The following is a 25,540-nucleotide window of genomic DNA, read 5'->3' on the forward strand; positions in this document are numbered from 1 at the left end:
TTCCTCGCTCACCATTTGTAAAACCCACAACGTCACTTTCCCACCCCCAAAAACATTTAGTAACTGAAAGTGCCATTTCTCTTATATTTCATCTAACCAAGGACAAGTCGCTGAAATTAAACAGATTTTTCTCACCTAAGTTTTACTGTAAGTTAGAGGACACTAATCACCAAGCGTGTTTAAATCTGCTGGGACCTTTCATTTTCCTAAATCTGTTCAAATTTGCCTAAATCCTAAACTGAATCTATCCAGACCCATCCAAATTCTGGACACTCTTATGACACAGAGGACAAACTTCTCTGCTAATTAAAACCAAATGGCGAAAAAAGCTCATCTCGCTTCGTAATCTGTTGAAAATATGTGAATGAAAGAAGATCCTTGATTTCCACAGTATAAATAAAAAGTAACAACTTATTTAGTTAACTCTAACAGGGAACACTAACCAAACACTCTTACCCTAACAAACCACTGTCCCTTAGATAAACACAATTCTATTAACATGCTGCTCCAATAACAATTATTAACCGTTATATTAACGTAATTTCTCAAAGTCCATACAACTCCTTGAGTTGTCTTCCTTTCAGTCTTCCGATTCTGCTGTCTTCTGCCTGGGTTGTCTTCCTACTTTTTACTGTACCTTTTGAAAGAGAGTGCCTTCTGAAATTTCTTTGAGAGTAACATGTTTATTTCTTCAGATAGCATTTGCTGTTTGGCTCGCCGGTAGTTGCTCTCATTAGTTTCCTAAATGCCCACATTTTCTCTACCCCCAACATCATTCCCTCTCATTGGTCCCATGTTGTCAATGCAATAAATTCAAACCCAATTGGGTTTTAGTATCCTGGACATTATTTAAGTTAATTGGTTAAACTTGAATAGCTGTAAAAACAGCAACCAAAAGCTAAGTATCCAGTTAGCCAGCATTTTCTACATGTATCTATTTTGGAACAACCCGTCCCTTAGCTGTTCTATATTCTGGCAGCTGTGGGTGTCCTTTAAATTTACTTTAAAATTCAGAAAACACTTTCTTTCTTAAAGCACTTTCTATCTTCAAGCACTTTCTAACTTAAAGTGAACATGCAATCTTTTGACTTTGTAACAATATTCACGTGTAGAAAATTGTTCAGAAGCACTAAACACATAGACCTAATAATGATGTTAATTTTGCATTCAAAAGTAGAAGCATGCTGCTTGTCATAAAGCCTGTAGGATTCTGATGGAACCTGACAGAAAAAAAAGCACTGTAGTGTGGCATCCTGACTTTTGGCATTGTCCATTTTCATTTCCTGAAGACGGCAACGACCAGGAGATCCATCAAGTGAAATGACAACTGTTATATTTCGTATGTTTGTACAGAAATGATATTGAAGACAAGAAGGCAGAGTGGATAAGTTCTTGTTTGTGGTGCAGCAGCAAAGGATCACTGGGAGCATTTCTTTATCCAAAGTCACAATGAATTCCAGTAACAGACACTTGTTATCTGTTGGATGCTAATTATCATGTAGTGCTCAAAATTATATAGGTTTGAGTTATGTACTGTGACAGGCGATTACAAATGTTGTTTCTGCAAAAATCGCAAAGCAGAATCCTGAGGGTCTATACCAAGAAATAACTACCCGAAAAGGGAGGTGGTCGACTGGTAGAAACAGATGTATTGACGTGACAGTTGCAATTATCACGCACATAGGGAGTTAGTATGAACAAAATAACCAAATCAGACCCGGTGTTGCATCAGCAAAGGTGATAAGACCCAGCTATCAAGGCGGGTGGGGGTGGGGATGCACCTATCAGGTACAATGAAATGAAACATGTGGGATAGAAATGAAAACAAACGGGAAGGATTTCTTGGGCTCTTGTTTTCGAATTAGCATAGGAATAGGAAAGGAAAAACGGGCAGAATAACTGGATAATAAGATACAACCTTTCACCCCTCCTGATGACCCTAAGGTGATAAATATTATAGAGATGAAGGACTTGAAATAGACCATCAAAATAAAAACTGGATACGGGAATGCAAATGCCTGGTTTGAATGGGTAGAGTATATTGTAAAAAGTCTGAATAAGAGCAATTGCTTTGCATGAGCCTCTGGTTGACCAATAGCCTAAGTAGTCCCCTTTCTACTCAGGTGGAAGCGAGACAGGAGGGGCATGACATACATGATAGCCCTGTATCAGGATAAGACTGCATGGAGTAATAAAGATTGTATGCCCCTTCTATTAATTTCCCTCCTTTAAAGAAGGAAGATTTAAAGACGCCCCCCCCCCCCCCCCATGTTTTCTGCCACGGTCGGAAATCATACATCGTGTGTAAATAGACAAAGAACAAAATGGTCCAGATATTTGGGGGAGCTGAAATCATGCACCAAAATTGAATATGTGATGGCAAAGGGAGGGAACTACTCAGCATTAAGGATTCCCCGAGCGGATCTGTGGTGGCACCGTGGAGGCAAAATATTGAGAGCCACCCTACCTCCAGATTGGAGAGGGAAATGTGCAATTGTACAATTGGCTATCCCATTCACCTTGGCATTTGAAAAGGAGAAGATAGCAACAAAAAGGGGGAGGAGTAAAAGATCATTATTAGACACCTCTTTTGATGATAGAATTTATCTAGACTCTATCGGAGTTCCTAGAGGGGTACCGGATGAGGACAAGGCTTATAAACAGATTGCAGCAGGTTTTGAATTGGCTCTATTCTGGTGGGTAACAGTCAACAAGAATGTGGACTGGATAAACTATATTTTCTAAAATCAGCAAAGATTCATCAATTACACTCGGGATGCAGTCAAAGGCATAACAGAACAGCTTGATGCAACCAGTAGAATGGCCTGAGAAAACAGAATGGCCTTAGATATGATCTTAGCAGAAAAAGAGTGCATGAGTGATGTTAGGAGGGAGCTGTTGTACTTTTATTCCAAATAATACAGCACGTAACGGGTGCCTTGCGAGGATTGATCACCTTGGTGGAAGGACTGGCTGAGAATTCAGGGCTGGACACATCACTCACGAGATGGCTGGAATCATGGGAAATGGAAAGGAGTGATAGTCTCCATCCTCAGCTCCCTGATAGTGGTAGCAGGAGTACTGGTAGCAATTGGCTGTTGTATCATACCTTGTGTACGGGGACTAACCTAACGGCTGATTGAGACAGCCTTGGCAAAACATATGTCCCTAAAAGGTAATCAGGCAGTGGAACTCTATCACTTGAACAATGAGGGGATGAGTGACCTTGAGGCCAAGGTGGGAGAAGTCTCGGGATGATGCTTGCACATCTGCTGGCAACATATGAGAGAAACACAGAAAACAACAATTATTTTAAAATGGGGCGGATTGTGAGAGGCGCTTGCAAATCTTGTTTCTGCAAAAAATCGTGAGGCGGAATCATAAGGGTGTATACCAAGAAATAACTAACCGAAAAGGGAGGTGGTGGACTGGTAGAAACATATGTATTGACATGACAGTTGCAATTGTCAAGCACAAAGGTAGTTAGTATGAACAAGATAACCAAATAAGACCCAGTGTTGCATCAGCAAAAGTAATATGACGCAGCTATCAAGGGGGTTTGCACGCTAACAACAGGCCACAGACAGATGTGGTAAACCGATTAGATTAGCAGATGCACAGAGCAATATAACTGTCACATATGACGCAAAAGGGGAAGTACAGATGGGTTCATGGAAAACTATAAATGTGCAATAAAATTATTCAGAAGTGTGCCTACTTTGTCGTCACCCGGGCTTGCATGAATGTATGAATAAAGACTGCTTCAGAATTTGACTCGGACTAAAACTATTGAACAGTGAGCTTTGTTTCTCACATGTACCTACGTGGAGTAGTGAGAGAACAGATTCAGAAAAAGAATGTTTGAGATTGCTTTTACCTGTGAGATGGTCGCAGTGCACTCTTTTAGTACACTGGCCTCAGTGCATAGTTTGTACCTGGTCTCAGAATTGATTATGTTTGTCCTCAAAAGGTTAAGTTTGCTCACCATGTATTTCCTTCTTTTTTTAACAGCCAACTTAGTAGCCGTTGTGTTTCTCTCCCGGTGAAATTGTGAAGCTTCACTTGTCTCACCCATTACCTGATGGCCATAACTTTGACAGATCTCCTGATCATTATTATCGAAATCATACTCCATGAAGTTAATAATATTATTTCACATTAAATGCCCTGAAGGTCACTTCTGTGGGTTGACCTCTCTATGTTGTGATCCGTGCAGCCATAGACTGCTCCGTCTGGTTCACTGTGACTCTCACTTTTGACTGATTTGTTGTCATTTCTTGCCAGAAACTGAAACTGAAATATTGCACGAAGAAAACTGTGTCTATGGTTCTAGCAACAACTGGTATTCTCCTATGTTTAAAAAAATCCCATTTACTTAAGAGATAAACCCAATCAGGTAATCAACAATGTGGAATGGCGCTGTTCTCATAAGCTTTAGATATCCAAGATGGAGTGTATTAAGAATGTTTGGAAAGGAGTTAACATCATTATTATAATTCAGTTTCATTCTGTTGCTCAACGCTACAACAGTCAGACACATTTTAACGGCTAGTCGTGTACATAAGGGATTGAAGTTTCAGAAAAATGGTGAAAAATGCAGCAACCAAGAGTTGGAGAACAGAAGGACGTCCATGATTTTATTCTTTACCACATCAGGCACGTATACCTTCCTATGGTTTATTTACATCATATTGCTTTTGATTTTGATGATTCCACTGATGATCCTTATGAGATGTTTGAAGTGGTTGCCTACATTCTAAGAAATTTAAGTTGCTGCACAAAGGCATTTATTTATGTGGGTGACAAAGCTGCTCTTTTAACCTTGTTATGCAGTCCTTGGTTATTTTTTGGAGATGTCCTAAATGATCTGAAAAGGCTGGGGTGTATGATGTTAATAATTTGATAATAGCTAACAGACAGTGCTAAATGAAAGGGGTGTGGCTAGTTCTCCCAGCACAGCTTTTCTCTAGTTTCTATTGTTTTGTAGTAGTAACATGTAAAAAAAAAAGTTGCTGGACACACAAAAGCAGATCCAGGCTGGTATTCTGTCTCTCACTTCTATCCTGAAAGAACTTGTGTTTGATTTTAACTTTTGTGCCAATGGATGTTAATGGGGATTGTAGCACGTATTTGGAACAGCATCAATAAGTTGGGAAGATTTGTTGGTTTTTCAGAGAACTTAAGGTATTTGGTATTCTGTTTGCTGTTGTTTGTGGTTCATTCAATATTATTGGAAATTAACTCTATTTTGTTTAAAGCTAAGTGGTTTGACCACTTCACACCTGTATAAAACAAGCAGGAAAGTTAGGGTCTGGTCTGGTCCATAACAGATTTGGGGCTCTTTGTGGGATTTGTTCTGTTGTTAGATTTGGGATGAGAGTTTTTGGACTCGAAGGCATTGAGTGGCAAATGTTCGTGTCTTTTGTTCCAGGTGTTGATTTTACTTGGTTCAAGCAGTGCTTGGGTTTACAATGGCTCTTTCAGTCACCAAAAGTTTTCTGAATATGGAAGAAGTGACGGGGTGTAGGTTTGCTCACTGAGCTGTAGGTTTGATATCCAGACGTTTCATTACCTGGCTAGGTAACATCATCAGTGGCGACCTCCAAGTGAAGCGAAGCTGTTGTCTCCTGCTTTCTATTTATATCTTTCTCCTGGATGGGGTTCTTGGGGTTTGTGGTGATGTCATTTCCTGTTCGGAAGAAGTGACCCTGGGGATTTTGCAAAAGGCGATTGAAGCCAAGCTACTGCAATTAGCAAACCAGCTGGAGTTGGAGCTGCCTCCTTCCATAAGGAAAGGGGAGGTAACTACAGCAATAGCTCAGCATTTAAATTTGCTGGAAGTGTCATTGGAATCTTTAGAGATGGCGAAAATTCAATTGAAAATGAAGCAGCTTCAGTTAGAAGCAAAAGACAAGGAATTACAATTAAAAGCAGAAGAGAGAGAGAAGGCTAGAGAGAGAGAGAGAGAAGAAAAAGCAAAGGAGAGAGGGAAAAGGAAGAAAGAGACAAAGTTTGAACTTCAGAAAGTGGCATGAAGACAGGAGTTCAAAACTATACTACCTGAAGCTGGGAGAACTCGTGGAAGATCAGAAAGTTAAAACAGCAAGTTTAGCAGCTGAAATGGTTGATGATTATGAGTTGGTCTTTAAAGCAAAGTTTGGCTACCAGAACCAAATCCCATCTGTGAGGGATAGAAACTGGGGAAAAGAGAAATCCTCACGTGGAAAGGGAAAGGTAGATCTTGGTGAAGATCATAAGGAGAACTTACCACGAGGTAAAAAGTAAACCATTGAAGGGGATAGAGAAGTTAAAGACCTCTGCTGTTTTCACTGCAATAAAGTAGGCCACAAGAAAACAGTGTTGGTGGGTTAGGAGAAGCACAGGGAAGCCATGTAGGAAATCAGTACAAGCCAGTGAAATTTGTTGGCATGGTAATGGAAAGCACAGTGGAGGTTAGAATGTTGCATCAGAATGTACAAGCAGGTCAGAGGTTGGTTAAGGAGGAAGTGCCAGATCTTCTTAAACCATTCCTGTGAAGGTAGAGTTCGTATCGGCTAGGAGCAGCAGGTAAATGGGTTACAATATTAAAAGACACAGGATCCTCTCAATCTTTGATGCTGAAAGATGAGGAGATATGTACTTCTGAGGGCCATCGCCAGAAAAGGTACTACTAACAGGAATGCACAGTGAGACAAGAAATGCTCAATTTTGTAAACTGAGGTTAGAGTGTCCAGTGACACTCGAGGTGTCACTGAAAATTCGAGGTAAGAGTACTGGACAAACTCCCAGCTCCAGAAATGCAATTTGCCCTTGCGAATGATATAGCTGATTCACCTGTAGGGGGTGCTGCCTACTGTAGTTGAAAAGCCAGTGGAAACTCAGGCAACTGAGCTACTGTAGGACATATATCACATAGAGTTTCCTGACTGTATGGTAACGAGGTCACAAAGTCACCAGCTGAAACAGAGGGAGATCAAAGAGTACAGATATGAAGATTGAACTGGAATTAGCAGAGACACTGTTTGATCAGACGGTTGGCACAAACTAGGAGTGGGTAGATGACAATGCAGACATCTTTAGCTCAGATAAATGAACTGAGTTACAGCAGAAAAATGAAAAGTAAAAGCAGTTGTATTAAAAGGTATACACAGAAAAGGAATTCAACTGTGTCCCTGAATGTTATTATCCTAAAATATGATACATTAATGAGGAAATGGAGACTATCTTATATTCAGGCAGATGAGAAATGGTCAGACGTTCATCAAATCGTACTTTTAGTGGCGTATAGTAAGGAGGTGTTGTGAGTGGTGCACAAGCTACCTCTTGGGCATCATTGAGGAGAAATAAAAACTCAAGCTAAAGTACAGAAACGATTTTATTGGCTGGAACTGCACACAAAATCAATTGAATTGAGGGTAGCATGGTGGTTCAGTGGTTAGCATTGCTGCCTCAGCGTGTCAGAGACCTGGGTTCAATTCCAGCCTTGGGTGACTTTCTGTGTGGAGTTTCCACATTCTCCCATTGTCTGTGTAGATTTCCTCTGAGTGCTCCAGCTTCTCCCACTGTCCAAAGATGTGTAGGTTAGGTGAATTGGCCATACTAAAAATTGCTCATGGCATTCAGGGATGTGTAATTTAGCTGCATTAGGCAGGGGAAATGTAGAGTAAGTGGATGAGTCTGGTTGGGATACACTTTGGAGGGTTGGTGTGGGCTTGTTGGATCAATAGCCTGTTTCTGCACTGTTGGGATTTATTCTATTCTATGAATTTTGTAACACATGTCAGGTAATTGGAAAATCCCACGCAGTTAATAAACATTGCACCTTTAATAGCTATTCCTGCTTTTGAAGAACTTTTTACAAGTCTTAATTGATCGTGTAGGTTCCCTGCTTCAAACAAAAAGTGGGAATCAGTATTTTTTCACAATAATGGATGCGACAATGAAATATCCAGAAGTTATTCCATTACACAATATTATAGCTAAAAGGATTGTAAAGGAATTACTAAAAGTTTTCACTAATAACGGACTACCAATAGAGATAAAATACATTAAGGGACAAACTTCACATCAAAATTATTCAAGGAAGTTATGGACAGCTGAGAAATAAAACAATTCAAATCTACTGTGTACCATCCAGAATTGCAGTAAGTGCTAGAAAGGTGGCATTTGAAATTAAAGACCATGTTGAGGGCTTAACAATCCAAGTTCCCCTTCCACTCCGTCAAGGACATGCATGTCCTGGGCCGCCTCCAGTGCTAAATCTTTACCACCCAACGCCTGGAGGAATCATCGGATGCTGCCTGACCTGCTGTGCTTTTCCAGCAAGACACTCTCGATTCTGATCTCTAGCATCTGCAGTCCTCGCTTGCTCCTCCTTAAGGGCTTATAGTTAAGACTATCCAGGTGATTGGGATAAGGGAATTCTGCTTGTGCTTTTTGCAATCAGAGATGCACCAAATGTATCAACAAAATTCAGTTCAGTTAAATTGGTTTTGGGCATGAAATGAGAGGACAAATAAAATCGATTAAGGAGAAATTGGTAAATCAGAATTCAGAGACCACATATTTAGACTGTATGTCAAATTTTAGGGAACGATTAAGTAGAGCTGGGGAGTTGGCTAGACAGCATTTAAAAGTATCACAGTATACAATGAAACAGGAAGGTTTCTCAGTCACCCACCACCCTCCAAAGGGGCTGAGAGATAAATAGGAGTGTGGTGGGGCTGGGGGTAAGGTAGATCTCTCAGCCCCCTTGGACCACCCCCTCATTCCTGATGAAGAGCTTCTGCTCGAAACATCGACAGTCCGGTCCTCGGATGCTGCCTGAACGGCTGTGCTTTTCAGCACCACACTCTTTGACTCTGTATCAGTTTAAAGTCATGCCATTTGGCATGAAAAATGTGCCATTTCAGAGACTAACTAAAAAGGTTATTTCTGGATTACCCAATTGTGTCGTAGATATCAATGACCTGGTGATTTTTAGTCACACATGGAAGGAACATTTGCAACATTTATCAGTCATGGTCGATCAACCTGGGAAAGCAGGATTGGTGATAAAACTGGCTAAAAGTGAATTTTCCAAAGCCCGAGTCACCTTCCTGGACCATGTTATTGGACATGGACAAATGCAAAAACAAAGGTAATTGGGGAGTTTCCGGGTTTCTGGAATTGAGTCGATTTTATTCAAGATTTGTACCAAATGTTAGCAGTGTGGCTGTTTCACTCACTGAATTGTTAAAGAAAGGCTAGACGCTTCAGTATACAGTGGAGTGTCAGAAGGTATTTGACAGCCTGAAAGCTGTATTAAATACTGTCTTGGTATTAGATGAGTTTTGCCTATCATTTCACTCTGCAATCTCTCCTGCCTGTAAGAACCTGTGTTGGCATTTGCCTTTTTCCAAGGGATGTGTTTACAGGATACTATGTGAATTGGAACAGTTCCTTAGATAATTTTCTGAATCAAGTCAGTTGAGTTCTCAACTAATTAAGCTATTTTAAATTCTGTTTTCCTTTCTTTATGTTTTAGCTGCAGTATTTAAATAAGTTCTGTTTTCTGAAAGCTGAATGGTTTGATCAGCTACATCACAGCTGGAATACCCACTTCACATCTGCCTTTACAATAACAAAGAGTTAAAATTTAGGCCACCTTCTTAAAATATTTTAAAGGGAGTCTTGCCTGAAGCCTAAGTGTGTGTGTGTGTGCGTGTGTGTGTGTGTGTGTTGTGTGTGTGTGATTTTGTGAGAGGGTGTATGGTGTGTATATCTGTGTCTGTTTGTGTTTGTTTGTGAGTGTGAGTGTATTTGTGTGCCTGTGCGTGAATGTGTTTGTGTGTGTGAGTGTCTATCTGGCTGTCTGTGTGGGTGTGTGGTGTGTGGTGTGTGTGTATTTTCTACAGTGTCTTAGAAAGATAAGTATTAATGTGCATATTTATGATATTACATTTGCAATATCTAATCTATTTGTCATTCATCTTTCCATCACATTTTGAGTAACTTTGGTCGTAAACTGGCTATTTTAGCAGATTAAAGAAACCTACCCGACTTTTTTCTAACACTGAACCTGACCCATTCTCAGAACCATAAACTAACCATATCACCAAGCTGGTTGTAATGAAAATTTGTTGTGATCAATGGAAGAGTGGGATAAGAAATATCAATAGTGACCAGAAAACCTAGAAAACTACAGACCGGTGAACCTGACATCAGCGTTGGGTAAGCTGTTGGAACGGACTCTGAGAGATAGGATTTGCATGTATTTGGAAAGGCAAGGACTGATTACAGATAGTCAACATAGATTTGTGCATGTGTAATAATGTCTCACTAACTAGATTGAGTTTCTTGAAGAGGTTACAAAGAAGATTGATGAGGGCAGTGTGGTAGATGCTGTTTATATGGACTTCAGCAAAGCTTTCCAAAAGGTTTTGATGGGTAGACAGATTATTAAGGTTAGGTCACATAGGATTCTGGTATCCTAGAAAATTGAATTGGGATGACGATAGATGACAGAGGATGGTGGTAGAAGATTGGAGGGCTGTGACCAATGGTATGCTGCAAGATTCAGTGCTGAGTTCACTATTTTTCATCATTGATAAAAATGAATTGGATGTGAACATTAGAGGCATGGTAAGCAAGTTTGCAGATGATATCAAATTCGGTGGTGTAGTGGACAGTGAGTAATACCTCAGAGTAAAATGGGAGGTTGATCAGATGGAACATTGTTCCAAGGAGTGCCAGGTGGAGTCTAATTTAGATAAGTGGAGTTTTACATTTTGGAAAGACAAACCAGGGCATGACTTATAAAGTTAATCGTAGGTTTCTGGGGAGTGTTACTGAACAAAGATACCTTAGAGTGCAGTTTTATAGTTCCTTGAAAGTGGAGTCGCAGCTATACAGATTAGTGAAGAACACATTGGCATGCTTGCCTTCATTGGTCAGTGTATTGAGTATGAGTTATGATATCATTTTGCAGCTATACGGGACTCTGGTGAGACCATTTGGTTGGCTTAGTTTTAAAGAAAGAATGTCGTTAAACTTAAGAGAATGCAGGAAACATTGACAAGGATATTGCGAGTACTGGAGCATTTGAGCTAAATGGGAGAGGATGAATAGGTTGTGGCTTTTTTCGATGGAGTGTCGGAGGCTGAGCTGTGACTCTACGGAAGTTTATAAAATCATGAGCAGTATTGGTAGAGTAAATTGATAATGTCAATTTCCCTGGGATTGGAGGCGTTCAAAACTAGAAAGCATAGCATGAAAGTGAGAGGGGAAAGATTTTTAAAGAACCTTCATGGCAACTTTTTCACATGGATAGAATCAGGTGCCAGAGGAAGTGGTGGAGGCGGATACAATTACATCTAAAATGTACCTGGACAGGTACACGAACAGGAAGGATTTAGAGAAATATGGAAAAATTACTGGCAAATGGGAGTAGATTAGTTTAGGATACCTGGTCGGCATGGACATGGGAGACCGAAGGGTCTGTTTCCATTCTACATCTTTCCATAAGAGGAATTAGGAGAATTTCTAAAAGGGACTTTTGAGCAAGAAGTTTCTGCCCCAGATGGGTTGTTGTACCTCTTTGTTTACATTTATTCAATGCTGAGCTAGTAAAGAGAGAAGTGAATCAAATATAATGGGATACAGACGGGCATGTTGGGCTTAGACCACAACCTGATCAATGACAATCTTACGGTCTAGTGGGCAAGGCCGACAGTGTCTAATGATTCACTCCTGCTCCACGGTCCCATGTTCCAGTGTTCCATTCAGCCCCTCAAACCAGCCAGAAAGGAACCGTTGTAGGCCACTTACTCCTATAACCTGGTACACAGAAACAGAGGAGACCATTCAACCCCTCAAGACTGTCAGACACAGTTTGGGTGGTTTGGAAAAGGTAACTGGAAAACCCAAGCTGAATATGAAAGAGGTCCCTTATCTCTCTTTACTGAACTTCCCCTCTCTGCAACATGCTTCATTTATTAGTCATGTTATAGACCCAGATTAACTGTGTATATAGGCCCCTTAGCTCAGCCAGAAATGGCTCACAACATCCTCTAGTCTCCCTGACTGCAACATTCAATAATAGAACATGCAGGTAAATAACACCCACTAAATTTCCAATCAACAAAGGAGTACTACAAACATCGAGGGCAGAGACTTCTCGCTCAAAAGTCCCTGTTAGAAATTCTCCTAATTCCTCTTATGGAGAGATGTAGAATGGAACAGACCCTTCAGTTAAACTTGTCCATGCCAACCAGGTATCCTAACCTAATCTAGTCCCATTTTCTAGCAATTGTTCCATATCTCTCCAAATCCTTCCTGTTCACGTATCCATCCAGATGCCTTTTAAATATAATTGTATCAGCCTCCACCACTTTCTCTGGCCGCTCATTCCATCCATGTGAAAAAGTTGCCCCGAAGATCCTTTTAAAATCTTTCCCCTCTCACCTTAAAACTATGCTTTCTAGTTTTGAATGCCTCCACCTCCAGGAAAGTTGATATTGTCTATTTACTCCACCCTAGCCGTTCACCCCCACATCACCCTCAAGCTTGCCTTGCCTTCACTTAGATCATGGCTGATCTGTTCTAGGTCTCAAATGCTCTTTAATGCCCAATTCGACATCACCCTCAACTCTCTAACAGATCAAAATCCCTCTGCCTCCTCTTTAAGTACCTTCAGTAATCTCATTCCCTAACGTTTTGAAATAGAGAATTTCTTGCATTCATTAATCTTTGTTCGAAGAAACAACTCCCTGCTCCTACACTGTGACCAATTGTTAAGAATGAAAGAGATGAACACAGGGATTAGGTAACATCGACTGGCCTAATATCAAGACAGCATTTGACTGAGGATGACATCAAGGAACCTGAACAAAATTGAACTTAATTGGAATCAGTTGTTAAAATCCCCACAGCTGGAGTGATGCAAAGCAGTGATTCTCAAACTTTATTTGGCCATGGACCTCCAGGAGCTCTTCCCAGATTCCAGGCAACCCCTCTTTCAGACAAGGATACAACACAACCAGATAGGCAGAAAATCATTCATTATTGAACATTCTGTGGCCCCTTTCAAATGGCCCCTAAGGGTCCATGTAGCCCACTTTGAGAATGACTGATTTAAAGCAAGAAGGACGATATTTGTGGCAGATGGACGTTAATATTCTTAGTTTGGGGACATTTCTGTAGGAGATCCTCAGGGTAGCTTCTTCAGCACAAACATCTTTAGCTGTTTCATCAATGCCTTTCCCCCATCTTAAGATAAGAAGTCAGGATGGTCACTGAAGATTGCACAATATTTATAAGTAAGTGTCGCATCTTAGCTCCTGAAGCAGTCTGTGTCCATGTGCAGCAAGGCCCAGACAACATTCAAGCTTGTGCTGTTAGTGTGAGTAACTTTCATGTAACTGTACTTTTAGATCCTGTACATTTCCACAGTAAGAAAAGCTCATTCACTTCACAGGAACATAATGAAGCCATTCAGCCCATCGAAACTATTGGACAAGAAGAGAGGTTACTGATTCAGTCCCTCCAGCCCATTGCACAGGAAGAGAGGAAGTCTCGTATTATGGACCAGACAAGACCCCCGAAACGTATTTTAAGAAGGGAGTCTAAATCTTAACATTTTCAAGGCAAAGATAAAGTGCCTCTTCCAGATGCCATGTGACTAGTCAAATTACTCGACAATAATTAAAACACAACTTCTTTAAATAAAAGCAAATTACTGCGGATTCTGGAATCTGAAACCAGAAGAGAAAATGCTGGAAAATCTCAGCAGGTCTGGCAGCATCTCTAAGGAGAGAAAATAACTGACGTTTCGAGTCTAACTGACCCTTTGTTAAAGCTACCAGAACGACTTATTTAAACACTGCAGCTGAAATACAACCAAAGAAAGGAATTTAGAATAACTTAACTGTGTATTTGAAAACTTAGCACAATAATTGGTACAGTAAGTATTACTTATTAACCGTTCCAAAACAGTAAGATCCCATAAACACATCCCATCCCTTGGCAAAAAGGTAACTTCAGACACAGATTCTCAGATAATTTCTCCAATTCAGTGGGGAAAAAAGCATCCAGAGAAAATTGAGATAGAGTAGTTCAGGGTGCTTGCATTGAAACTTACAAGTCTGTTGACACGCCAACAACTTCTGATGCCATTGAAAAACCAAACCCAGAATTCCTAATCTGTAATAGCTGGCCCCACCTATTCAGGCTGCATTAGAGATAACTCAAGGCCACCCAAAGTGTTTTCTCAAGTGCTCTTAACTAGCCGTTATTGCATCTCTTGTTCAATCTGCAGAAACCTGGACAAAATAACCATTGAAAGCTCCAGCATTGTCATACTAGTTAGCACATAGAGCTGTTAAACAGAAAACAATAGGAGCTGAATTGGGGCTGTTGGCAATATCCGGTTGGACGAAGAAGAAGCTATTCAGTACCTTCAGTCACTTACACAGGAACACGAGGAGGCCATTCAGTCCCTCGGGTCACTTGTACAGGGAGAGAATGAGGTAATCAATGTGCAACATTACAATCAAATGGAGCAGAGGCTGCGCAAACAGACTACTACATGTTCTTCCTCGTGCCTCCATTGCTTGTGGTACACACGTGGAACTTTAACGTTGTTTTTGTCAGGAGAGAAGCCGCATGCTTTGTGTAAGGTCTCTTCTCATGGTACCATTATCCAAGGGATTAATTTGGTGATACTCGTGTGAACTGTGTCTGTGGCAAGGTGATCATTCCTTATAAAAGAGATCGAATCAGTACACAGTGCCCCAAATGCTCTCTCATCAAAGCTCTACAATTGCAGGAAGGTTGCATTACCTATATACTTGAATTATCTTAAAATGAAAGACAACATAACATCAATTGTCATCGTTATTGACACCCCTGGATGTACAATGTTTGGTGACTCATGATCAAGAACATGCAGGTCCTTTTGGACAACAACTATTCCCAATCTCGTACCATTTAATCAATGCAAAATGAGACACATGCTATTTGTTGCCCGCATCCATATCATTTGTCTGCCTTGCAAATCACTGTGGTTCATGTGATACCCCATGAGTATCAGGCTTCAGTGCAAAGAAGCGCTGCTCTCAGTGTTGTCTCCCTAAACAATTCTCAGTCCGTGTAGTATATTCCTCTCTTCGCCATGGGCTCCAAATTTCTTCCCTCAACCTGTGAGCATCCATGTCAATAGTCCTCTGCAAATCCAAATACACCACTCCCACTGGTTCTCAATTGTGGATGCCTTTATTAGAAGTCCACAGGTTTCTCAAAGATGATACCCCTTTCCTGATTCTAAGCTGACTCTGTCAAGTCGTATCATGATTCCCCTAGTGTCTAGTTATCACCTTCCTTATTAAAGATTCTAATATCATCCTCACTACTGATATCAAGTTGCCAATTTCTTTTTATTATCCCTCCCAATACCGTTTTCAACATTTAGGGTTACAATAGGTACTTTCCAGTCTTCAAGATTCAGATTTCCAGACATCAAAGAAATTTGAAGGATAATCAATAATTCCTTCTTGTAGTTACAACATTTAAAAACATTTAGTTAAGGGCATTATTAAGAAAGGTTTGGAGGGATATGGGCCAAGCGCAGGGAGGTAGGACTGAGTTAGTTTGGGATTATGTTCGGCATGGGCTATTTGGTCCTATGCGTCTGTCTCTGTGCTGTATGAGTCTATTCCCTCGCTCTATTCTCACCTCATAAGTACTGTAACTCATTTGTTGCAGCAACCTTCAATTCAATTCAACCTTCAATTTAAAAATCTTCCTCGCTGGAGACAGAGCTAATGTATTCCCCTCAGTGAGTATTCACTCCCATCACTGAGCAAATACATTCGAGTACTGCACCTGAAGGATGATGAACATGGCACCCACTCGTGCTCAGAAAGATTTAGAATGAAAACAGTTCAATGAAGCTGTCACTTCATGGTCACTAACAGCACAGTCTTCTCCCTAATATGAGGTTATAGGTTATACGGAAAGAAGTGACACAAAGCTGTGACCATCTCATTTTAGAATCAGGCTACCTTCACACTTTGCAGCTGGCACAGGTCCAGGTAGAGACAAGATTACGTTCGTGATCAAAATAATTGTAACTGGAAGACTGGCCAGAAGGGGAACTGCAACCAGAAAGATTTGGATGATGGTTTATTCAGAAACAGCACTTAGGCAAACGTGAAGACTGGGGACATTATGGAGGTGGTGGTGGACATTATTGATGATAGATAGAATATTGAGATGTAAATCAGCTCAGGGCAAAATTGGCCATTGTGAATATGAAGACATTGTTCCTCCTCAGATGTTTGTAAGTGAAAGGTATGAAATTCATGGAATAGGAATGGAGTTTGTGATTTAAAGCAAATGCAATATTTTATACCTTTGCTAAACGTAGATGACAGAAATAGTTATGGTGATCAGAATGATTTACAGAATTAATAGATGGAAAAGTATATACTTTCCAGGAACACCAACAATAATGAGGAAGGGAAAGTAACCCGCCTGAATTATCACCATTCTTCAATCTGCTTTTTAAATATCCCCAATCCTAAGAAAGATAGTGAAGACCCCAGGATAAATCCCTGTCCATTGTTGTAACATTCCATTCTGTTGGTCTCAGATTCTGATCTGTCCCTCTCTCTGAAGCTGCTGTTGAGGATGACGCTGCCGCTGGCACTATGGGAGAACACATTGAGAGAAGTTTCATGCTTATAGAAGAAGGAAACCCTCCAGGGAAACAGGATCCATGGAGACTGACATCAATCACATTCACTGAACAAACAGCTCCAGTTAAACTCTTCTAAATGCAGAACATTTAAACTAACAACAATAGTTGGTCTGGGTGGGATGTTGACATCGCTTGCTATTGGTCTTACTGCCCACCTCTTATTACGTTAGAGGTAAAGGATAAGGATGATGCTTTCTCTTCACAGGCTCAGTGACACTGCTGTATTATCCACATACAATGTTCTATGTAACCATGTTCCCAACAGACAACCATGAGGATGTTACGACACTCAACTCTCCTCCACCAGAATAACTGGAATTTAAAAACTGCATCTGGGGACAACTGCCCTGAACAGGAAGTGTGGATTTTTTTCCAGATTTTCCCCTCACTGCTCTCACAAGGCGACGTTTTAACTTTAACACAATGCATTTCAATAATTTGTTTCTAAAGTTGCAAGCAATTTATCGCACAGTTTACATGCATTTTCTTTTTCAGATTTTTAGGCCTCAGCCAACAATTAAATATTACCTTTCCAGTTACCTTGATTCTTGGAATTAAAGGGTCAGACACAGAATTGAAATGTCTTTGGTTAAGAAACATAAATGAATAGTAAACGGTGGCTGTGGAGACACCAATATCATCCAGATAGCTGGAATAGCAAAGAGAAAAGTGCAGAGAAAATAAATACAATCCATTTGGAAGAAGGAATGGTGTGGAACGATATTCATTACTTTTTACTCATTCACAGGATGAGGGTGTCGCTGGCTATGCCAGCAATTATTGCCATCCTTAGTTGCCCAGAGTCAACCAAATTGTTTTGGGTCTGGAGTCATGTGTAGTACAGACCAGGTAAGGATGGTAGTTCACTTCCCTAAAGGACATTAATGAACCAGATTGGCTTTCCAACAATCAGTGATGGATTCATGGCGATCAATAGACTCCTAATTCCAGATGTTTTGTTGAATCTAAATTACACCACCTACAGTGTCAGGATTCAAACTCGCATCGTAGCTTATTTTAGATTAGATTTTCTACAGTGTGGAAACAGGTCCTTCCGTCTAACAACCACACTGACCCTCCATAGAGTATCCGCCACAGACCTATTTCCTTCTGATGAATGCATCAAACACTATGGGCAATTTAGCATGGCCAATTCATCCAGCCTGCACATCTTTGGAGCACCAGGCAGACACAGGGTGAATGTGCAAATTCCATACAGTCGCTCAAGGCTGGAATCGAACCCAGGTGCCTGGCATGGCGAGGCAGCAGTGCTAACCACTGAGCCACTGTGCCACCCTTCTAGCTTCCCCAGAACAGTACCTGGATCTCTGGATTAGCAGTCCAATGATGACACCACTAATCCATCGCCTCCCCTTATGACAATTTGAGATGGAATGGAGGAAAATTGAGTTTATGTAACTGGTTAATCATTGTGTGCAGTAAGATTGAGCAAAAAAAAACAGCTGAGCTCTGTTCTGGCAAAATGCAGAGAAACAGAGAAAGCTACTTGGAAACAGTTTTGCAGCCCGAAACCCAAATGCACACCTCAACTCTAAATGACCAATTAACCAGACTGAACAGTTTAGACTGAAAATTAACTTTACACTTTGGGCTACCCAAAATCTGACATATGGGGGGCTACATAAATACCTGGATATTCAACTTTGATCAGTATTCATGTACAGAGTTACTGAATATTCCATTTATTCCAAACACTCATTCACTCATACCTACTGTTGACTATCAGGAAGCCAACTGACATCAAAAGGGAATACAAGTAACACCGAGGCAAGTGCAGATTTGGCGTGATGTTAACATTTCCACAATGAATATAATTGCAGAGACTATACTCACAGCTACCATCAGGTGAAGTATCCCAGATAGTTACCGGCCTGAAAGCAATCCCAATGGCTATCTCCGGAAGACTGATCCAAGACTGCAATTCTGATAACAAGTGGCATGGGCCTGTTCCTTACCAAGGGAACCAACATTGAGTGACCACAACTAGCAGACCTGAGCACCGAGAAGGTCCGAAAACTACCAACCCGATGGACACAAGGCCTCAGTTACATGCTGATATGAAACTTGTGCTTGCAAAAATCACGAGAAACCAAGAAGAACCACGTATTCACACAATAAATCCTTTACACATCCCACTTCATCTGTGGACTCAACCAAGTGTGAAGACATGCACTGTCCAAAGACTTCATCGAGGCACTGGGTACGGCAAGCAGGAGCAGCCATCTCTCCTTCAAAATTGTGAATTCTCCTGTTATGGATTAGGCCAGAGCCCTTAAGACATTTTAAGAAGGTAGCCCAGGACTCTAACTTTGTTAGTTGTTTTAAGCAGCTGGAAAATGTGCATTCCTGGAGAGAATCAGCTGGTCAAACCACTTAGTTTTAAACAAAACTGAGTTTATTTACAAGGTTATAAAATGAAACACAAAGAATAGAAAACAGAATACCGAATAACGTATCCTATCCGAAACTCAACAGATCATCCCACTTTATGGTGTTGTTACAAAATATTTGCAACAATCTCCATAAATACCCCTTGGCACCAAAGGTAAAATCAAACAAGTTCTTACAGGAGAGAAGTCAGAAAGAGAGAGAAAATGAACATGGACCTGCTTCCAACAGCCTTCCTTCACTACTAAAACCGAACCAGAGAAAAGCTGAGATAGGAAAACTAGCCACTCCCCCTTCATTATATAAATGTAATATTTTAAAACTTGAAAGACTTCTACCTGAGGCAGTACCTGTTAGCTCTGAACAATTTATCCCTAAAATCTAAGGACAACAGAACCTTGTGAAAGGAGCAGCTTCATCACACTTTACCCCTTAAAACAATGAAGCATCAATAACCACAGGTGGTTTCATTTTGAAAACCCTTCAAAAATCGATCAGTACTCTAAACATGCATATGCATTACATCGATTATGGAGAAAGTGAGGACCAACCCAACCTCCACTTCCGGCACCTTCCCCTGCAACTGCAAGAAATGCAAAACTGGCGCCCACACCTCCCCCCTTATTTCCCTCCAAGGCCCCAAGGAATACTTCCATATCCACCAGAAATTCACCTGCACCTCCACACACATCATTTATTGCATCCGCTGCACCCGATGTGGCCTCCTCTATATTGGGGAGACAGGCTGCCTACTTGTGGAACATTTCAGAGAACACTTCTGGGACACCCGGACCAACCAACCCAACCACCCCGTGGCTCAACACTTCAACTTCCCCTCCCACTCCACCAAGGACATGCAGGTCCTTGGACTCCTCCATCGCCAGACCATAACAAAACGTCGGTTGGAGAAAGAGCACCTGATCTTCCGCCTAGGAACCCTCCAACCACAAGCCATGCACTCAGATTTCTCCAGTTTCCTCATTTCCCCTCCCCCCACCTTGTCTCAGTCAAATCCCTCGAACTCAGCACCACCTTCCTAAACTGCAATCTTCTTCCTGACCTCTCCGCCCCCAACCCAGTCTGGCCTATCACCCTCACCTTGACCTCCTTCCACCTATCGCACTTCCAACGCCCCTCCCCCAATTCCCTCCTCCCTACTTTTTATCTTTGCCTGCTGGACACACTTTCCTCATTCCTGAAGAAGGGCTTATGCCCGAAACGTCGATTCTCCTCTTCCTTGGATGCTGTCTGACCTGCTGCACTTTTCCATCGACTATAAATGTGCAAACATGCACAACTATAGTCCTTTTCAACTAGACTCCTGTTGTACTCCTGTCACTGAATACCTCTATCCCTCATTTGAGTCTCTACAATGCATTGGCAATCACGCTTTCTTGTCCTGCGCAGGCACAATTTTTAAATTGAATGTTGTAACAACAAGATCTATTTAAACAGTTGAGCTTTTTTATCCTTAGATTTCTTCACAAACTTCAATAGGTTATGATCAGCGTATATGATTGTGACAGATACGTTACTGGTAAGACAAACACTGAAATGCTGCAACGCCAACACCAAGCTCAATATCACCTTATCAACCATCGAATATATTGATGATGAATGTTCAACTGTTTGGAGAAATTCCCAATAGGTCTTTCTATCTTCTCATGGTCTTCCTGTAAGATCACATCAAAAAACTCGCATCACTTGCATCAATAGCCCCGTGAAAGGCTTTGCACATTTAGGTATGCCTATCACCGGGGCAGTGGTGAACACAACTTTCAGGCTGTCAAATGCCTTCTGACAGTCGGCTGCCCACTGACACTTCTTGATATTCCTAAACAATTCAATGAGTGGAGCAGCCACACTGTTAAAACTTGGCACAGATTGTTGATAAAGTCCACTTAATCCCAGGATCCTCGTACTGCTCTTTTTGTCAATGGTATGGGAAACTCCACAGTCATCTTTGATTTGACTTCCCCTGGGACCATTTATCCATGTCCAATAACATGGCCCAGGAAGGTGTCTTGGGCTTTGGCAAATTCACTTTTAGCCAGCAAACCTGCCTTGCAAAATCAATCGAATAAGTCTGATAAATGTTGTAAATGTTCCTTCCATAAATGACTAAAAATCGCCAAGTCATTGATATATACAATACAATTGGGTAATCTAGCAATGACCTGACTGGGTAGTCTGAAATGTGGCCAGAATATTTTTCAGGCGAAATGGCATGACTTTAAACTGATACAGTCCATTTGGTGTTATGAATGCTAAATTGCTTTTGCTCATTCAGTCAAAGGTATTTGCCTGCATCCTCTGAGAAAGTCCAAATTAGAAATGTAAGTTGCTTGTCCCACTTTCTCAACAAAGTCTTCCAAACGTGGAATCAGATATGCATCAGTCTTTGTAACTGTATTGTATTCGTGATAGTTCACACATAACTGTTGGGTAGCATCTGGTTTTGACACCATTACTATGGTGAGCTCCAGTCATCGTAACTCAGTTCAAATATGTTCTCTTAGAACATGTGTTTAATCTCCTTTTGAACCTGTACCAACCTTAGAAGGTTATGCCTATAAGAATGTTACTTAATCGGAACAGCATCTCCTATATCTACATTGTGCACAATTAGATTGTTACGTCCCAGCTTGTTATAGCTATCCCCTGTGATAGTTATAATTCTTTCAGGTCATTTCGATTTTCCTCAGGAAGGTAAAAACTGAATAGTGTATCCCAATTTTTGACAAGGTTCTCATTATCTAGTTTAACTTGAGGAATATCCAATTCAGAATCCTCTGAACTTGCATCTTCCCTTTGTGTTCTAATAAATCTCCTTCGACTTTTCTTGTCAAAATACCTTTTCAGCATGTTCACATGATACAATCAGTGAGATTTCTTTCTGTCGGGAGTCCCTGTGAAGTAGTTAACCTCACTCAATCTCCTTTTAACTGGATAAGGTCAACTAACAATGGGAGAGCATTTTGGTGATAGTGACCACAACTGCCTCATATTCTACATAGCTGTGGAGAAGGAGAGAAGCAGGCACAATGGGAGGATATTTAATTGGGGAAAAGGAAACTATAATAATATCAGACGTGAGTTGCGAAGCATGGACTGGGAGCAATTGTTCAATGGAAAAGTCACTATAGACATGTGAGACTGTTTAAGGAACAATTGTTGCGAGTGATGCACAAATGTGTTCCTCTGAGACAGGCAAGAAGGGGTAAGATAAAGGAACCTTCGATGACGAGTGCGGAAGAGCGTCTCATTAAAAGTAAGAAAGCAGCTTACATAAGGTGGAGGAAGCAAGGATCTTGCTTAGCTCTAGAGGATTACAGGCAGGCAAGGAAGGAGCTCAAAAATTGTCTAAAGAGAGCCAGGAGGGGGCACAAAAAAGGCTTGTCAGGAAGGATTAGGGAGAATCCAAAGGCATTTTACACGTATGTGAGGAATAAGAGAATAAGAGAATGATCAAAGAAAGAGTAGGGCCGATAGCAAACTGGTGTATAGAGTCTGAGGTGGTAGGGGAAGCCCAAAATGAGTATCTTGCTTATGTGTTTAGTAAAGAAAAGGAACTTGTAGTGAATGAAACCGTTGAGGAGCAGGTAAGCATGCTGGAACAGATAGAAAATGAGGAACCTGAAGTGTTGAAAATTTTGACAAATATTAACATTGACAAGTCGGCAGGGCCAGACCAGATTTGTCCTCGGCTGCGTTGGGAAGCGAGAAATGTGATTGCTTTTCAGCTTGCGAAGATCTTTGCATCCTCGCTCTCCACTGGAGCTGTACCTGAGGAATGGAGGGAGGCAAATGTAATTCCTCTCTTCAAGAAAGGAAATCGGGAAATCCCTGGCAATTACAGACCAGTCAGTCTCACGTCTGTCATCTGCAAGGTGTTAGAAAGGATTCTGAGGGATAGGATTTGTGACCATCTGGAAGAGCATGGCTTGACTAAAGGCAGTCAGCACGGCTTTGTGAGGGGTTGGTCATGCCTCACAAATCTTATTGAGTTCTTTGAGGATGTTACTAGACAAGTTGATGAAGGTCGGGCAGTGGATGTGGTGTACATGGACTTCAGCAAGGCATTTGGTAAGGTTCCCCGTGGTAGGCTTCTTCAGAAGGTCAGGAGGAATGGGATACAGGGAAATTTAGCTGTCTGAATGCAGAATTAGCTGGTCGACAGAAGACAGCGAGTGGTAGTGGAAGGAAAATATTCTGCCTGGAAGTCAGTGGTGAGTGGTGTTCTACAGGGCTCTGGTCTTGGGCCTCTACTCTTTGTAATTTTTATTAATGAGTTGGATGATGAGATTGAAGGATGGGTTAGCAAGTTTGCAGATGACACAAAGGTTGAAGGTGTCATTGACAGTATAGAGGACTGTTGTAGGCTGCAGCATGACATTGACAGGATGCAGAGATGGGCTGAGAGGTGGCAGATGGAGTTCAACCTGGATAAATGCGAAGTGATGCATTTTGGAAGGTCGAACCTGAAAGTTGAGTACAGGATTAAAGGTAGGATTCTTGGCAGTGTGGAGGAACAGCGGGATCTTGGTGTGCAGATACATAGATCCCTTAAAATTGGCACCCAGGTGGACAGAGTTGTTAAGAAAGCATATGGTTTTTGGCTTTCATTAACAGGGGGATTGAGTTTAAGAGCTGTGAGATCTTGTTGCAGCTCTATAAAACTTTGTTGAGACCGCACTTGGAATACTGTGTCCAGTTCTGGACACTCTATTATAGGAAAGATGTGGATACTTTGGAGAGGGTTCAGAGGAGGTTTACCAGGATTCTGCCTGGAATGGAGGGCTTATCTTAAGAAGAGAGGTTGACTGAGCTCAGACTTTTTTCATTGGAAAAAAGAAGGAAGAGAGGGGACTTAATTGAGGTTAAAAGATAATGAGAGGCATAGATAGAGTTGATAGCCAGAAACTTTTTCCCAGGATAGAAATTGTTAACACGAGGGGTCATAGTTTTAAGCTGTTTGGCGGAAAGTATAGAGGGGATGTCAGAGGCGGGTTCTTTATGCAGAGAGTTGTGAGAGCATGGAATGTATCTTATTTGAGAAATAAGCATGCCACAGAAATTTGAAGGTTCGTACATTAGGTTTACCTTACATGAGGATCAATGGTCAGCACAACATTGTGGGCTGAAGGGCCTGTTTTGTGCTGTACTGTTCTACGTTCTATGTTCTATGTTCTAAACCATTCATTTAAAGGTGCACCTATCCCCGATAGTAAAATTGAAAATTTTTGATTTCTTGTCTGCTTAATGTTTCGTTGCATGCTGCAATACTTTTAAATGTTGCCTAGCCAATCCCCAGCTCTATTTAATTATTCCCTATAATTTAACACTTTCAATACCTATTCCAGCTTTTGAGGATCATTTTCCAAGAGTTTTAATTGATTTGCATGATGCCGACCTAAAACAATAAGAGGGAATCGTTATTTCTTAATAATAAAGGTTGTATCAACTAGAATGCCAGAGGCTGCCCCATTACACAATGTCACAGCTGAAATGATTGGAGAGGATCTCTCCAAATAAGTGACCTCTGAATTCTGACTTACCAATTTCTCCTTAATCATTTTAAATTGTCTTCGCACTTCATGTCCAAAAACTAATTCAAATGGACTGAATTTGATTAATTCATTTGGTACATCTCTGATCCCAAAAAAATCACAAACGGAATTCTTTTCTCCCAATCATCTGGATTGTCTTGACTCTCAGCCCTCAACATGGTCCTTTAAGTCGGATGCAACCCTTTTACCCTTCCCTGTGATTTTGGATTGTATGCAGTAGATTTGAATTGTCTTATTCCTCAGCTGTCCATAACCTCCTTGAATAATTTTGATGTGAAGATTGACCCTTGATCTGATTGTATCTCTGTCGCTATTCTGTATTTAGTGAAAGATCTGAGAAATCCTCTCCAATCCTTTTAGCTGTGATATTGCATAATGGAGCAGTTCAAGCCAGTAAAAATGTTTTTGCATTTTAACCTATGTTTTCCTCACTCCTAAATGATCTCCAGTGGTAGCTTATGCGACACTCACAATTTCAGTACCCCACTGGCAATACGATTTGTTGAACAAATGCCCATTTGTCATCTGCCTGAATGTGGATGGTCTCCATTTCCTCAATAAGGTATCATTTTTAAGGGAGTGACATTCAGTGATACATTCGGATTGTTTTCATAAAATTGATTTAACATTTTCATCTTTCTGATGTAACTCAGATAATTTATCTGAGCTAAAGATATTGTCATCGATCTGGTCCTTGTTTGTTTCAACAAACTGATCAAATAGGGTCTCTGCTATTTCCACTTCAATTTTACAAACTTGTTGATCTCTCCTGTTTCAGCTGGTGACTTTGTCACCTCGTTACCACACAGTCAGGAAAAATTCC

The sequence above is a fragment of the Chiloscyllium punctatum genome, chromosome 49 (assembly GCF_047496795.1).
Source record: "Chiloscyllium punctatum isolate Juve2018m chromosome 49, sChiPun1.3, whole genome shotgun sequence".
NCBI classification, from domain to species: Eukaryota; Metazoa; Chordata; class Chondrichthyes; order Orectolobiformes; family Hemiscylliidae; genus Chiloscyllium; species Chiloscyllium punctatum.